The sequence below is a fragment of the Pristis pectinata genome, chromosome 27 (assembly GCF_009764475.1).
Source record: "Pristis pectinata isolate sPriPec2 chromosome 27, sPriPec2.1.pri, whole genome shotgun sequence".
In the NCBI taxonomy this organism is placed as follows: Eukaryota; Metazoa; Chordata; class Chondrichthyes; order Rhinopristiformes; family Pristidae; genus Pristis; species Pristis pectinata.
The window spans coordinates 31010667-31025448 of NC_067431.1; the positions used below are offsets into that span (position 1 = coordinate 31010667).

At 40.6% G+C, this 14782-nt stretch overlaps 1 protein-coding gene across 5 annotated transcripts in view; it reads right to left on the reverse strand.

Annotated features, from left to right (window-relative positions):
* Nucleotides 1-14782, reverse strand: part of LOC127583741 (dixin-like) — a 115005-nt gene that overhangs the window by 80458 nt on the left and 19765 nt on the right. The window lies entirely within an intron of this gene.

Here is a 14782-nt window from a genome sequence, read left to right on the forward strand (position 1 = left end):
ATGCACAACTGGATGCCACCATCTCGTGAAAACCTTACTCACTTGTGATGCATCTCTGGTTAAAAAACCTGCAGGTGTTCATCAACTAAGCACAAACATGTACATTGAGAATTGGGTTGAGGTCCAAGTGGAATCATAAAATGGTACAAGAACAGAGGAAGACCATTCAGCCCATCAACTCTGTATTGGCTTTATGCAAGAGCACTCCAGCTAGTCCCACACTCCTCTGTCCTCTCCCCTTTGCCCTCAGAATTCTTTCCTTTCAGATACCTATCCAGCTGCCTTCTGAACACTACAACTGAATGTGTCCCCACTACTAAACCTGACAGTACATTCCAGATCCTGAGTTTAAAAAAACCTTCTCCCCATGTCACTTCTGGGTCTTTGCCTAATCATTTTCATTCTACGTCCCCTGGTCCTTGACTCTTCTGCCAATAAGAACTGCTTCACTCCATCTACTTTGTTCTATACCCTTTATGATTTTAAATATCTCTGTCAGATCTCCTTGCAGTCCCTGTGGTCATTTTAATAAATCTCATCTGTACCCTCTTTAAAGCCTTTACATCTTTCACGAAATGCCGTGCCCATATGGACACAATGCTCCAGCTGTGGCAGAATGAGTGTTTTATAATCCAAAGCTTTCCAAAGAAGTGAAAAAAGAATTAAGACTGGAGCTCCTTCTATAAAAATATTCTGGCTGACTATGTGGATCAGAGCTGAACTGAAATGTTTTGAGATTAATCCAAGGCACAAGAGATTAAATACCACTGTGGTTTCAACACTTCAGAGAACACAAATGCCAGTTATGGAATGCGACTAACTGCTTGTGGTTTAACAATATGTTTTGTACTATCAGATTTATATCTTGGAGATTTTTCTGCTTTAGACTTTAGGACTTTATGGGGCATCTCTCTAATATTTAGCTTATATCATTTCACTTCTGAACACAATCTGTAATAAAGTTCTGCTGGACAAAACAATTTGTCCCAGGTCATAACTGCGGTTTCATATGGTAAATCTCAAACAACCGTTTCTATTTTAGTACCGTAGGCAACTTTTTTTTAGTGTCAATTCTGTCCTTAGGAAGAACCTAGCCATCACATCTAACTGTAATATACTAATAATCATTATTCAAAGACAGCAGATGTTTGCTGGAGGGGAAATGGATAAAGTGGGAAGGGAGAAAGTGGCTGGACAAACTGGTTTTAATGAGATTTTTAAAAAGGAAGGCCAAAAATGGAAAGATAGAGGGAACTAATACATAGAGCAGAGAGAAGTCTAACGAGCAGTGAATAGTGTAGCAGAAGGTACAGGGAACATGAAGCAACAGCTACCCAAGGATTGGAAATATGCAGGTAGGGGCAGAGGCCTTTAGTCTGATATCCTGTTTGAAAGGATTCTTTTTCTCTGTATGGGTTAGGATGCACACTGTGTAATCAAAGACTGATAATTTGGAAATTCTGTAGTTAAACTCCTTTCATCCCTAGCTAACATTTTTGCTTTGCATCCATGAAACCAGCATTGCCCCATGGTCAAACAAAGGAAAGTACACACTGTGTAGACTTCTCAATTCTGATATACATATGTAGTTATTTTGTAGCATTAGCATGCATCTAGATCAAGCAAGATTCATCAAGCAAGTCACAAAAGATGCAGATAACATGTAGGTTAATAATGTAGATATAATGTCAGATATATATGTTGGAGACTTGGCTAGTTACAACTTCAGGACCCAGGGAGAAGCTTTAAATTTCTCTCTCCATTAGTACGACCTAATCTGCTGGACACATCCTGTAGCCTGAATTTCGGAACTCTTGCATTCCTCAGCCTGTGTTCGCACTCTCCAACTGCTCTATCCTATAGTTTTTAAATGAACAAAACACTTCTCATTAATCTATCGACCAGATGATCTAGTTTACAACTTATCCCCAGGGTAACCCTGGCCTCAGAGAAAGTCCAAATGAAGGGTCTTGACCCCAAATATCGACTACCTGACCTGCTGAGTTCCTCCAGCAGTTTGATTTTTGCTACATATTCCAGCATCTGCAGTCTCTTGTGTCTCCTCAGAGATATTCCCTTTCTCCTATCCACACCCTCCATGCAGCTTGATACTTATTTTCTCTCCTTCCCAGTTCTGACAAGGTCTTTGACCTGAAATATTGACTCTACGCCCACAGACGCTGCCTGATCAGCTGAGAGCTCCCAGCATTTTTGAATTATAGTAACTGTAGCTATGGAACAATATGGTTATAATAACTATATTTGTGAATGGCACTCATAGTGAAAATGTCCCAAGACACTTCACAAGAGGAGATATTAATGCAGATTCAAATAAGGAGATTTTAGGGCGGATGAATAAATGTTCGGTCAAAGGCGCAAATTTTATGGAGCATCTTAAAGGAAAGAGCGGTGCAAAGACAGACAGTGAATCCCAGAGCTTGGGGCTGAAAGCACAGTTGACAATGATTAAATATGGAGGCTAGAATTAGAGAGACAATTATCCTTGAAATTACAGAACCAGAGAAGATTACAGAATTACAGAGATAGAGAGGAGGGATTTTAAAAACAATCTTAAAACTGGATGGGGGTGGGGGGGGGGGGGGTGGTGTCATTGAAAACTACTGGATACTAAAAGGCCTGGATAGAGTAGACGTGGAGAGCATGTTTCCATTAGAGTCTAGGATCCAAGGGCACAGCCTCAGAATAGAGGGATGTCCCTTTAACACTGAGGTGAGGAGGAATTTCTTCAGTCAGAGGGCAGTGAATCTGTGGAATTCGTTGCCACGGAGGGTGGTGGAGGCCAAGACATTGGGTGTACTTAAGGCAGAGATTGATAGGTTCTAGATTTGTAATGGAGTTAAGAGTTACAGGGAGAAGGCAGGAGAATGGGGTTAAAAAAAAACACCATGATTGAATGGCAGAGCAGACTTGATGGGCCAAATGGCCTAATTCTGCTCCTGTACCTTATGGTTTAATGGCTATGAGTAGTAGCTTAAGGGCAATACTCTGTCAGTGAGCAGCAGGATGGGATGGCGGATTCTGTGACAGTGTGGATGAGATAAATTTGGAAGCAGGTTATATTGTAGAATTGGAAATAGGTGGTCTTGCCTTAGCCACATTAAGTTCATTTTCTGCTAAACAGGACACCAGGTTTAGATATCATTGGCAAAGAGAAGGAGCATGATAAACTTACCCTTTTACTTAAAAAGGAAATGTATATTCTCTAGTTTGAAATGTTGTTTATTTTCTAATTTAATCAAAGAGGAAGCACATCCCAAGTGTTGCTCAAGGAAAGGTCATATTAAATGGAAGATTCGCAGCCCTCCAAGACTCTTCAGGGAAAAAGAACCAAGTGAAAATCCGGGGAGATTTTATACTCCAAAACACAGAGGATTAATGCAGCACACTGAAAGCTTTTTACAATGCCATCTGCTCATTTCACTGACCATTTCTTATGGATTATAAGGTTTATTGGTTACATAAGCCTTTCAAATTACATCCTGACACTGAACAGAGGAGTGGAAGTGGTTTCGCTAGAGCTAGCTACAGTTCACTTTAACAAACTGATCCATTATGTTCATTCGTGACCAACAATTCTGTATGTGAAGTGCTGTGAAACCACTGCTAATGATGAAACACAGCAAAATAAAAAGTTAACCTTTCAATAAAACCAACTCTGAAATACATTGACAAAACAGTAGACCACGAATAACCATTACAGACAATGCCGAAAGGTGATATCAGTGACATGACTTATGGAGTCCATGCAACCATTCCACTTATCTATACTAGAGCCATTGGTTCATAGCCTTCCATGCCTTGGTAATTCAGGAGCTTGTCTAGATACTTCTTAAATGTTGTGAGAGTTTTTGCCTCCACCACCCCGTCAGACAATGCATCCAGGAGTTCAACTACTCTCTCTGTGTGAAAAAACTCTTTAGATCCCCCCTGAACCTTATACCTCTCACCTTAAACCTATACCCTCATTTTCAACACACCCACCATGAGAAAAGATTCTCACTATCAATGCTACCTGTTCTCCCTTGTAACTTTACACACTTCTATCAGGTCACCCCTCAGCTCCCCCGCTCCAGGGACAACAAGTCCAGCCTTTCCAGTCTCTCGTAACTGAAATCTTTCAATCCAGGCAACATCCTGGTGAATCTCTGCTGCACCCTCTCCAGCACAATCACATCCTTCCTCTATGTGGTGATTAGAACTGCACAATACTCCATGTGTGGCCTAACCAATGTTTTGTAAAGCTGTGACATGACATCCCTGCACATAATCTATGCACGGCTGATAAAGGAAAGCATGCCACATGCCTTCTTTACCACCCCATCTACCCATGCTGCCATTTGTTCATCAACACTCCCTAGGGCCCTACCATTTACTGTGCACGTCCTACCATTATTTGACCTGTCAAAATGCATCACTTCACATTGCTTCATTCAACTTTCCAGCTGATAAATATCATTCTGTAGCCCAAGACAATCTGCATCACTATCTACAACACCACAAGTTTTGGCTTCATCTGCAAACTTACTAATCATACCGCCTACATTCACATCCAAGTCGTTAGTTTATGTCACAAACATCAAGGATCCCAGCACCGATCCCTGTGGTACACCAGTGGTCACAGACATCTATTAAGAAAAGCAACCCTCCACAACTACTCTCTGCCTCCTATTGCCAAACCAATTTTGGATCCAATTCACCAGCTTGACCTGGATCCCATCCTCTAAAACTTTGGACTAACCTATTATAAGGGACCCATAATGGTCTAACTAAAGTTCACGTAGACAATATTTACTGCACTGCCCTCATCAATATATTTAGTTACCTCTTCAAAAAAATTCAAATTAGAGAGACAGGATTTTCCAAAACAAAATAATTCTATCCCTAATCAATCCCTGCTTTCCAAGTGTAAATACTGACCTTTGGAAGTTTTTCCAATAATTTCCCTACCACTAGCTTATAATTACCTGGCCTATCCCCGCTGCCCTGCTTGAATAAAGGAGCCACATTTGCTAGCCTCCAGTCATCTGGTATCTCACCTGCAGCCAACAAAGATGCAGAAATCTCTATCATGCCCGAGCAATCTGTTGGGAATTATGATGTTTCCAAAACAACGTTTGCTACTTTTTCCTTCCAATTTTATCTCCTCACTCTCTTCACCAATCCTGAAAACAACACATTTCTGTAGATGTGTGCAGACCTCATACCTCACTCAAATGACCATGAATGGCACCCATGATGAGCTGTCAGAAGGAGCATGAGACCACTTCAACTCAGCCAAATCCAGCAATCACACACCATCCACCTCCAGGAATTATGGCTGCATAGCAACCAAAATGGAGAATCCTGGCCAATATGGGTTACTTGCCTGGAATGAGTTACCAGGGGTAGTAGTGGAATCAGGCGGTTGGGTAGAGTTTAAGAGGATTTTAGATAGACATACAAATACGAAAGGAATGGAGGAATATGGATGATACACAGGAGGAGGACATTTACCATAAATCAGCATCAAGGTCAGCACAACATCGTGGGCCAAATGGTCTGTCCTGTGTTGTGCAGTTCTATGTCAATATGATTTCAGCTATATTTCTAACCTAGTTGAAACCAACTAACTATACATACTGTTCGACGTTCTTGTATCAATGGGAAGTCCTGGAATGGAAGAATTCCCTATAACCAAGTTTCATTGATGCTTGAATGCACTGAGCCCTTAGAAAAGTTTTTGCTTTAATTGAAGATGTGGTTTACTGAACTACCAGGAGGGAGATTTGTCTTTGGTCGTTGGTGTTAAATGGATAAAGAGTCTGACCTACCAGTTCTTCTCACCACCACACAATCATTTCCACTAGGGCTGACATCCTGAAATACATTTAGTACTGGTGTGCACAGGCAAATTTCTCCTCTGGAGGACCTTAAATATCATGCTGGAAAATCAGCAATAAAAGAATTAAAATACTCAAAATCTAATATCAAAACAGCACATAGAAACATAGAAAACCTACAGCACAATTCAGGCCCTTCGGCCCACAAAGCTGTGCCGAACATGTCCCCACCTGAGAAGTTACTATTCTTTTTCAGTTTGGTTTGATATAGTGTTTATAATTTTTCTTATTGATTTGGGGATTTTTTTCCCTTTCTTTTATATACACAATACATCTTTTTCTTTCCTTTCTTGTATATTATACTCATTTACTAAGAGATTGTGGGATCTACAGTTTTTTTTATATTTTACTACTCTTTATGATTATCTATGCCATGATTGTTCTCCCGATCTCTTTGTATTACATGTACAAACATCAATGTTAAATATTAATCTGTATTAATTTGGAAACAAATAAAAAGATTGAAAAAGAAAACAAAAAGAAATTACTAGGCTTACCCATAGCCCTCTAGTTTTCTCAGCTCCATGTACCTATCCAAAAGTCTCTTAAAAGACCCTATCGTATCCGCTTCCACCACCGTTGCCGGTAGCCTATTCCACGCACTTACCCCTGACATCTCCCCTATACCTACTCCCCAGCACCTTAAACCTATGTCCTCTTGTGGCAACCATTTCAGCCCTGGGGAAAAGCCTTTGACTATCTACCCAATCAATGCCTCTCATCATCTTATATACCTCTATCAGGTTCCCCCCCCCATCCTCCGTTGCTCCAAGGAGAAAAGGCTGAGTTCCCTCAACCTGCTTTTATAAGGCATGCTCCGCATTCCAGGCAGCATCCTTGTAAATCTCCTCTGCACCCTCTCTATGGCTTCCACATCCTTCCTGTAGTAAGGCGACCAGAACTGAGCATAGTACTCCAAGTGGGGTCTGAACTGGGTCCTATACAGCTGCAACAATACCTCTCGGCTCCTAAATTCAATTCCACGATTGATGAAGGACAATACACCATATGCCTTCTTAACCACAGAGTCAACCTGCGCAGCTGCTTTGAGTGTCCTATGGACTCGGACCCCAAGATCCCTCTGATCCTCCACACTGCCAAGAATACTGCCATTAATACTATACTCTGCCATCATATTTGACCTACCAAAATGAACCACTTCACACTTATCTGGGTTGAACTCCATCTGCCACTTCTCAGCCCAGCTTTGCATCCTATCTTTGTCCCGCTGTAACCTCTGACAGCCCTCTATACTATCCACTACACATCCAACCTTTGTGTCATCCGCAAACTTACTAACCCATCCCTCCACTTCCTCATCCAGGTCATTTATAAAAAATCACAAAGAGTAAGGGTCCCAGAACAGATCCCTGAAGTAGACCACTGGTCATCAACCTCCATGCAGAATACAACCCTTCAACAACCGCTCTTTGCCTTTTGTGAGCCAGCCAGTTCTGGATCCACAGTGCAATGTCCCCTTGGTTCCCATGCCTCCTTACTTTCTCAATAAGCCTTGCATGGGGTACCTTATCAAATGACTTGCTGAAATCCATATACACTACATCTACTGCTCTCCCTTCATCGATGTGTTTAGTTACATCCTCAAAAATTCAATCAGGCTTGTAAGGCAGGACCTGCCCTTGACAAAGCCATGCTGTCTATTTCTAATCATATTATACCTCTCCAAATGTTCACAAATCCTGCCATTCAGGATCTTCTCCATCAGCTTACCAACCACTGAGGTAAGACTCACCGGTCTATAATTTCCTGGGCTATCTCTACTCCCTTTCTTTAATAAGGGAACAACATGTGCAACCCTCCAATCTTCTGGAACGTCTCCCATCTCCATTGATGATGCAAAAATCATTGTCAGAGGCTCCGCAATCTCCTCCCTCGCCTCCCACAGCAGCCTGGGGTACGTCTCACCTGGTCCCGGCAACTTATCCAACTTGATGCTTTCCAAAAGTTCCAGCACCTCCTCTTTCTTAATATCTACATGCCCAAGCTTGTCAGCCTGCTGCAGGTCCTCACTATAATCACCCAGATCTTTTTCCATAATGAATACTTCACATCAGTATTCACTAAGTACCTCCGCTATTTCTTCCGGATCCATACACACTTTCCCACTGCTGCACTTGATAGGCCCTATTCTTTTGCATCTTATCCTCTTGCTCTTCACATACCTGTAGAATGCCTTGGGGTTTTCCTTAATCCTGCCCACCAAGGCCTTCTCATGTCCCCTTCTGGCTCTCCTAATTTCCTTCTTAAACTCCTTCTTTTTAGCCTTATACTCTTCCAGATCTCTAACATTACCCAACTCTCTGAACCTTTTGTAAGCTTTTCTTTTCCTTTTGACTAGATTTATTATAGCCTTTGTACACCACGGTTCCTGTACCCTATCGTGACTCCCCTGAGTTTTATTTTGTTTTGTAAATCAAGTTACAGTCACAAAGATTGTACCACAGGTAATCCAGCAGGAATTACTGGATAATGATTAAGTCAGCAAGCCACAGTAGAACTTTGAAAATCAAAATACTGCAGATGTTAGAAATCTAAAACAAAAGCAGAAAATGCTAGAAATACTCAGCGTGTGTGGGAAGAGAAACAGAGCCGATGTTTCAGGTTAGAGACCCTTTGTCAGAAGTGGGAAGGAGTCAAAAGAAGCTTGTGAAGCTACAGTGAGGGTTGGGGAGTAGGGCACCTCTGATTGGGTAAAACCAGGGTGACCACGAGGTAAGCTGTAAACAAGGTTATCTTGTCAATGAGTGGATAGAAGCAGTGAGAGAGTGAGAACTAGACAAAAGAATATAGAAGCTACGAAATGCAGAGCAAGAGGACATGCCCAGCAGGTTTGACTGGACGTGTCCTCCACTCCCAGAGAGGAAAAAAAAAGGAAAAGTAAAACAAGATGGCCTAATATCACAGATGGACAACTGATACAGATGGAGAAATCGAGTTACTTGAAGTTGCAGAATTCAATATTGAGTCCAGAAGACTGTAACGTGCCCAGAGGGAAAATGAGGTTACTGTTCCTCAAGCTTGTGTTGGGCCTCACTGTAACAGTACAGGTGGCCACAGACCAATAGATTAGTGTGGGAGTGGGAAGGGGAACCATAGTGGTAGGCAACAGGATGGTCAGGGTCACCCTTGTGGACTGAACGCAGGTGTTCTACAAAGGAATCACCTAGACTGGAAGTGCAAGTGAATCACTGTTTCACCTGGAAGGGCTGTTTGGGTAGGGAAGAGGTGAAAAGACAAGTGTTGTATTGCCTGTGGTTGCATGGGAAAATGTCGTAAGAATTGGGGTGGTTGGTGGGAATGGAACAGTGGACCCTGGAGATAAGAAAGGAACAATCCCCGCAAGATGCTGAAAGGGGACAAGAGGAGAAGATGTATCTTGTGGTGGAAACTCTTCGAAGGTGGCAGAAATAGCAGAGAATGACTTGTTGATTATAGAGGCTGGTGGGTTGGAAGGCAAGGACGGGGTCTTGATTTCTCGATCTGTATCAGTCGTCCAGCTGTAATTAGTTCAGTTTTGTTTTTTTTATCCTCTCTGGGAGTGCAAGACATGTCCAGCGTGACCTGCCTTGCATGTTCTCAGGCTCTGCATTTCACAACTCCCATATTCTTTTGTCTATGTTCTCACTCGATGACCAGATAACCTATTTACGTCTTATCTCCATGGTCAGCCCAGTTGGAGCCACCCCCTCCCCAACCTTCCCTGCAGCTTTATAAACTTCTTTTGTTTCCTTTTCAGCTCTGATAAAGGGTCTTTGACCTGAAATGTTGACAATTTTTCATGGCAAAACTTATCCTAATTTTGTATTTTAATAATGAGATCCCAATGAGATAAGTTACCTTAACACAAGCCAAAGTTTAAACCTAGGGAACACTTAACTGGTCTATATGATTTAAGGTGAAGTATGTCAGCACAAGAAAATTGAAAACTTTCTCCCTTCAGGAACTCAAGTCACCATGAAGTGTCCAAGGCAATGAAGACCAAGTTCAACACTGTTAGGGGCCAAACATCTTTCTACTTTGTTCCAATAAACTTACATTTAGCTCCAAAAATAAGAACAGCTTCTACATCAGAGTGACATTTTCCACATCCCCCATCAGCCACCTTCTAGATATTCCCAATGAGATTTCAATTTAGCGATAATCAGTGCCAATTATTTCCCACAAGCAACTGAATTTGGCCTGGCCAAATAATCCTCAAACAGCCAGCTAGATACTTTTTAAAATCACATTGTACTTAAAGCCAGATTCCAGAGTTGCAAGTTTGGTGCCTAACATTAACACACTCACTGCTCATCCCCACAATTCTCATTTTTGAACTGATGAATAAAAGGAACAGTTTATTCAGTTAAAATTCTGTGTGTAGGATGCACAAAATACACCGATTACAAGGGTTTCCTAATATTCAGCTGAGCATGTTGTCTAGATCTCTACAACCCTCCAATTCTAGCTTCTTGTGCATTTCTGAATCACAATATCTCTTATGCTTGTGCTTTCAACTTCCTTGACCCTAAACGTCACCCTATACCTCTCAACAATATCATCTCTCCTCCTTTAAAACCTGCTTTTTGTTCAAACCTCACACTGACATCATTCGAGGCTCAATGTCAATTTTTCATTTGATAACATTTCAATACATCACCTTGAGATTTTTTTGTTATATTAAAGGAGCTTATATAAACTAAGGTTGCAAATGTAAACCTACTGGAGTTCTTTTTAAGGATGTAACTAGTAGAATAGGGAAGGGAAAACCAGTGAATGTGGTGCGTTGGAGTTTCAGAAAGCCTTTGATAAAGTCCCACATAACAGGGTAGTGAGCAAAATTAAAGAATGTGGCATTGGTGCTAATATACTGGCATGGATTGAAAATTGGTAAACAGACAGGAAACAGAGGAGAAACAAATGGGTCTTTTGCAGAGCAACAGGCAATGACTAGTGGGGTACCAGAGGGATTAGTGCTTGGGCCCAGCTATTCACAAATTATATCAGTGATTTGCACATGGAAACCTATTGTAATATTTCTATGCAACCAACAACACAAAACTGGTGGGACTGTGAGTCATAAGGAGAATGCAAAGAGATTTCAAGATGATTTAAACAATTTGAATGAGTAGTCAAATACATTGCAGATGCAACATAATGTGGATAAATGTGAGACTATCCACTTTCGTCAAACACAAAGGCAGAATATCATTCAAATAGCGATAGACTAAAAAACATTGATGTACCAAGGGGCCTGGATGTCTCTATACTCCTCTGTGATTCTCTACCTCTTCTTCCTCTGTTGAGATACCCTCTACCTCTGACCAAATTTTCCATCACTTGTCCCAATAGCTTTTTGGACATCACCTTGGACATTTTGGAATGTTAATGGTGCTATAGAAATGGAAGTCACTGCTGCAAGTAAACTCATGAAATTGCAAAAAGAATAGAATCTAGATTCCTTTTTCAGCTTAGTCCTTAATCACTCAAATCCAAAGTAAGTCATTTTCAAACATTCTGTACTCACTGTATCCTATATTAACTCTACTGGTATATCTGGTATTAACTGTAGAATTCAAACGCTCAAACTAATGAAGCAGAACAATCTGGCATGAAATATTTATGTATAAAGAATTCCACATTAAACAAACAAAATAATGGGCCAGCATCCGATGCCTCACATGTTAATGCAGTGTTTCAATATATTAACCAAATAGATGTTTTTCATTCAGCATTATTGTATAATGAATTGACAACATCTCAGCATTAATTGTAAAAGAAGATTCAAAGAAACACGTATTGAACTCTGCCCTTAAATTACACTATTTGGAAATAAAATTATATCCTGCTGTAATAATGATTCTTGCAGCATTGCAATGCAAAACTGGGGTGTTTTTTGCTGAGGATTACATTGGTTTTAATTAACCCTGATTTTACTGTTGACATAAACATCATCATTTACAGAATATCACCATAGGAGTCTGTGTTAACAATTTTCTTGTTTCACTTGGATGTAGCCTGGGGATGGAGCATTTCAGTTACTAGAACATAGCAGCATAGTACAGGCCCTTCAGCCCACAATGTTGTGCCAACATTTTATCCTGCTCTAAGATCTATCTAACCCTTCCCTCCCACATAGCCCTCCACTTCTCTATCATTCATGTGGCTATCTAAGAGTCTCTTAGATGTCCCAATATATCTGCCTCCACCACCTCTGCCGGCAGTGCATTCCACGCACCCACCACTCTCTGTGTAAAAAAAAACTTGCCTCTGACATCCCCCTTATACCTTCCTCCAATCACCTTAAAATTATGCCCCCTTGTGTGAGCCATTTTTGCCCTGGGATAAAATCTCTGTCCACTCGATCTATGCCTCTCATCATCTTGTGCACCTCTGTCAAGTCACCTCTCATCCTCCTTCGCTCCAAAGAGAAAAACCCCAGCTCGCTCAACCTATCCTCATAATACACAAGGAGAGATTAGACAGACTGGGTCTGTTCCCACTGGAGCAGAGGAGGTTAAGAGGAGAGGGACATGATTGTGATATATAAAATTATGAGAGGTATAGATGGGATAGACTACAGGAAATTTTTCCCCACATCAGAAATGAATTAAAATAGATGACATAGATTTAGGGTAAGGGGGTAACAGATTTAGAGGGGATTTGAGGAGAACCTTTTTCACTCAGAGTGGTGAGTTCCTGGAATGCACTGTCGAAGACAGTGGTGGAATAAGAGTCGCAGACAGCATTTAAGAAGTGTCTAGACAAGCACTTGAATCGCCGAGGCATAGAAGCATACAGGCCATGTGCTAGGAGCTGGGATTAATACTCTTTTAAGGTCAGGGCTAAATGAAAATGAACATGCAAATTGGCTGCCATGATTCCAACATTGCAAAAGTGACCATACTTCAAAAGTACTTCATTAGCTGTGAAGATTTAGGAGCACCCCTAAGCCATGAATTGGGATGTACAAATGCAGGTGTTGCTTTATTTTTTCTTTCTTTCAACATATGGAAGAGAAAAAACTGCAGGGATAAAGGGAGAAAAGGATCAGGGTTAATTGGATAGCTCTTTCAAGTCTTGACACGAGCTTGATGGGCTGAATGGCTTCCTTCTACGCTTTGTGATTCTAATTCCAAGACCATGGAGGCTAACTACAGCGATCATACTACTGCCCCATCTGAAAACAGCACAAACTGAGGTAATGAGCTAGTGATTTTAGTAGTATGCTGCTCTCTCTCTCTCTCTCTCTCTCTAAATAACACTCTTTTGACTGTTATCTAAAAATAAAATGTTGTGTGGTTACAACAACACAACTACTTGAGTAATACCGTTTGTTTTAAACAGGAGTTTCTGTTTCTGAAGAAATGAACTTTAAGGAGGATGACAGCTTAAAAGTTATTAAATCCTGTGTAATGCACTCATATGGGACTCTTAAAAAACTGCAGCATTGGAATATGGGTATTTAATTACTTAAAATAAATTCATCTAGGAGTTGTACTCATTTACGTGATCATTCAAAAAGATCAGTGGAGAACCGGTGGCATGTGGTTTTAATTCTCAAAACTCTGGCAGTTTAAATGTCATTCGTCCGAAAGGAAAACTAAAATTTCCTCCCATGTGGAAAGTGCAGATCCTGCCCAGAGGCAGTTCCTGGCTAGGAATGTTGGCCCCTTAGTTCATCTGCCATCAGCAGTAATCAAAAATTAAGTTGTAATAAATATAGTGACAATAATTCCTAGTCACATAAAGCCAAATTGTTGAACATAACTTTATTCAGTTGACCTTATTTTAATCCTGTATGGCTGTAGCTAAGTGGCGGCACTCACAACTCCAAGACAGAAGAATTGAGTTTGGGTTTAGGTCCTATTGGACAGACTCCTGTGCAAGATTTAAGAAGACAACTCAATGTACTACTGAAGTGATGCAGAGTTGGATATGCCATATTTTGGAAGCTACATTAAACCAATGCCTCATTTGTACTCTCAAACGGATATCAAAAAATCCAGAGTATTATTTTGAAGAGCAGTAAGGGAGCTTCCCCTATATCTTGGTCAACACTTACCCTTCCACCAACAAATTATTTGCCCATCCTTGTCAAAGATGTTTTTGAAAGGGTGCCACATTTAATACTTAACAACAGTGGCTATACTATATGTACTTCATTGAGTTTAAACCACTTTGGAACACCCTTAAAAGGATGCCACAGAAGTTTTTCCTTTGCTTTTCAAGGATTAATAAATTTAGTTTACAAATAATTTTGGACATACGTTATAATTTCTGTGACATGCTTTCTCGATGCTTTTGATTCAAAAAGATCTAATCAAAATGATTAATACATACAAATCACTTATTGTTCCAATGAAGGGTCATTAACTTGAACATTAACTCTTGTTTTTTCTTTCCACGGATGCTGCCTGATCTGCTGAGTGGTTCCAGCATCATATGTTTGTATTTCATATTACTGTTCCATCAGATAGTTTCTTTTGCCTCAGATGTCCACTGTCATCAAATACTAAACATGTATAAACAGATCTTGGATCTGATGTTATTGCCCTGATCTTATCTACCCACTAGCAGATCAAATGGAATGATTCAGTTAAACAATGTCTGTGAGTAACTAAGAGGAAGTAAAACAATCTGACCCTCCCTCTCAGCTCCAAAGTTTTATTTCTTACATACACCCGATGAATATCACCGCAAGCTCATTTTTCAGAATCAAGTTTGCTATTAAAAGGTATGTCTTCTATAGATTATAACTTGTACCATGTTTCATAGTAGCTGTGCCAAATTGTCACTCTACTAGAACTATGACTTTTTTTTAAAAAATCTTGTTCATATTTGTCCATGGCACTGTGGCAAACCCTGAAAACTCTTAGACG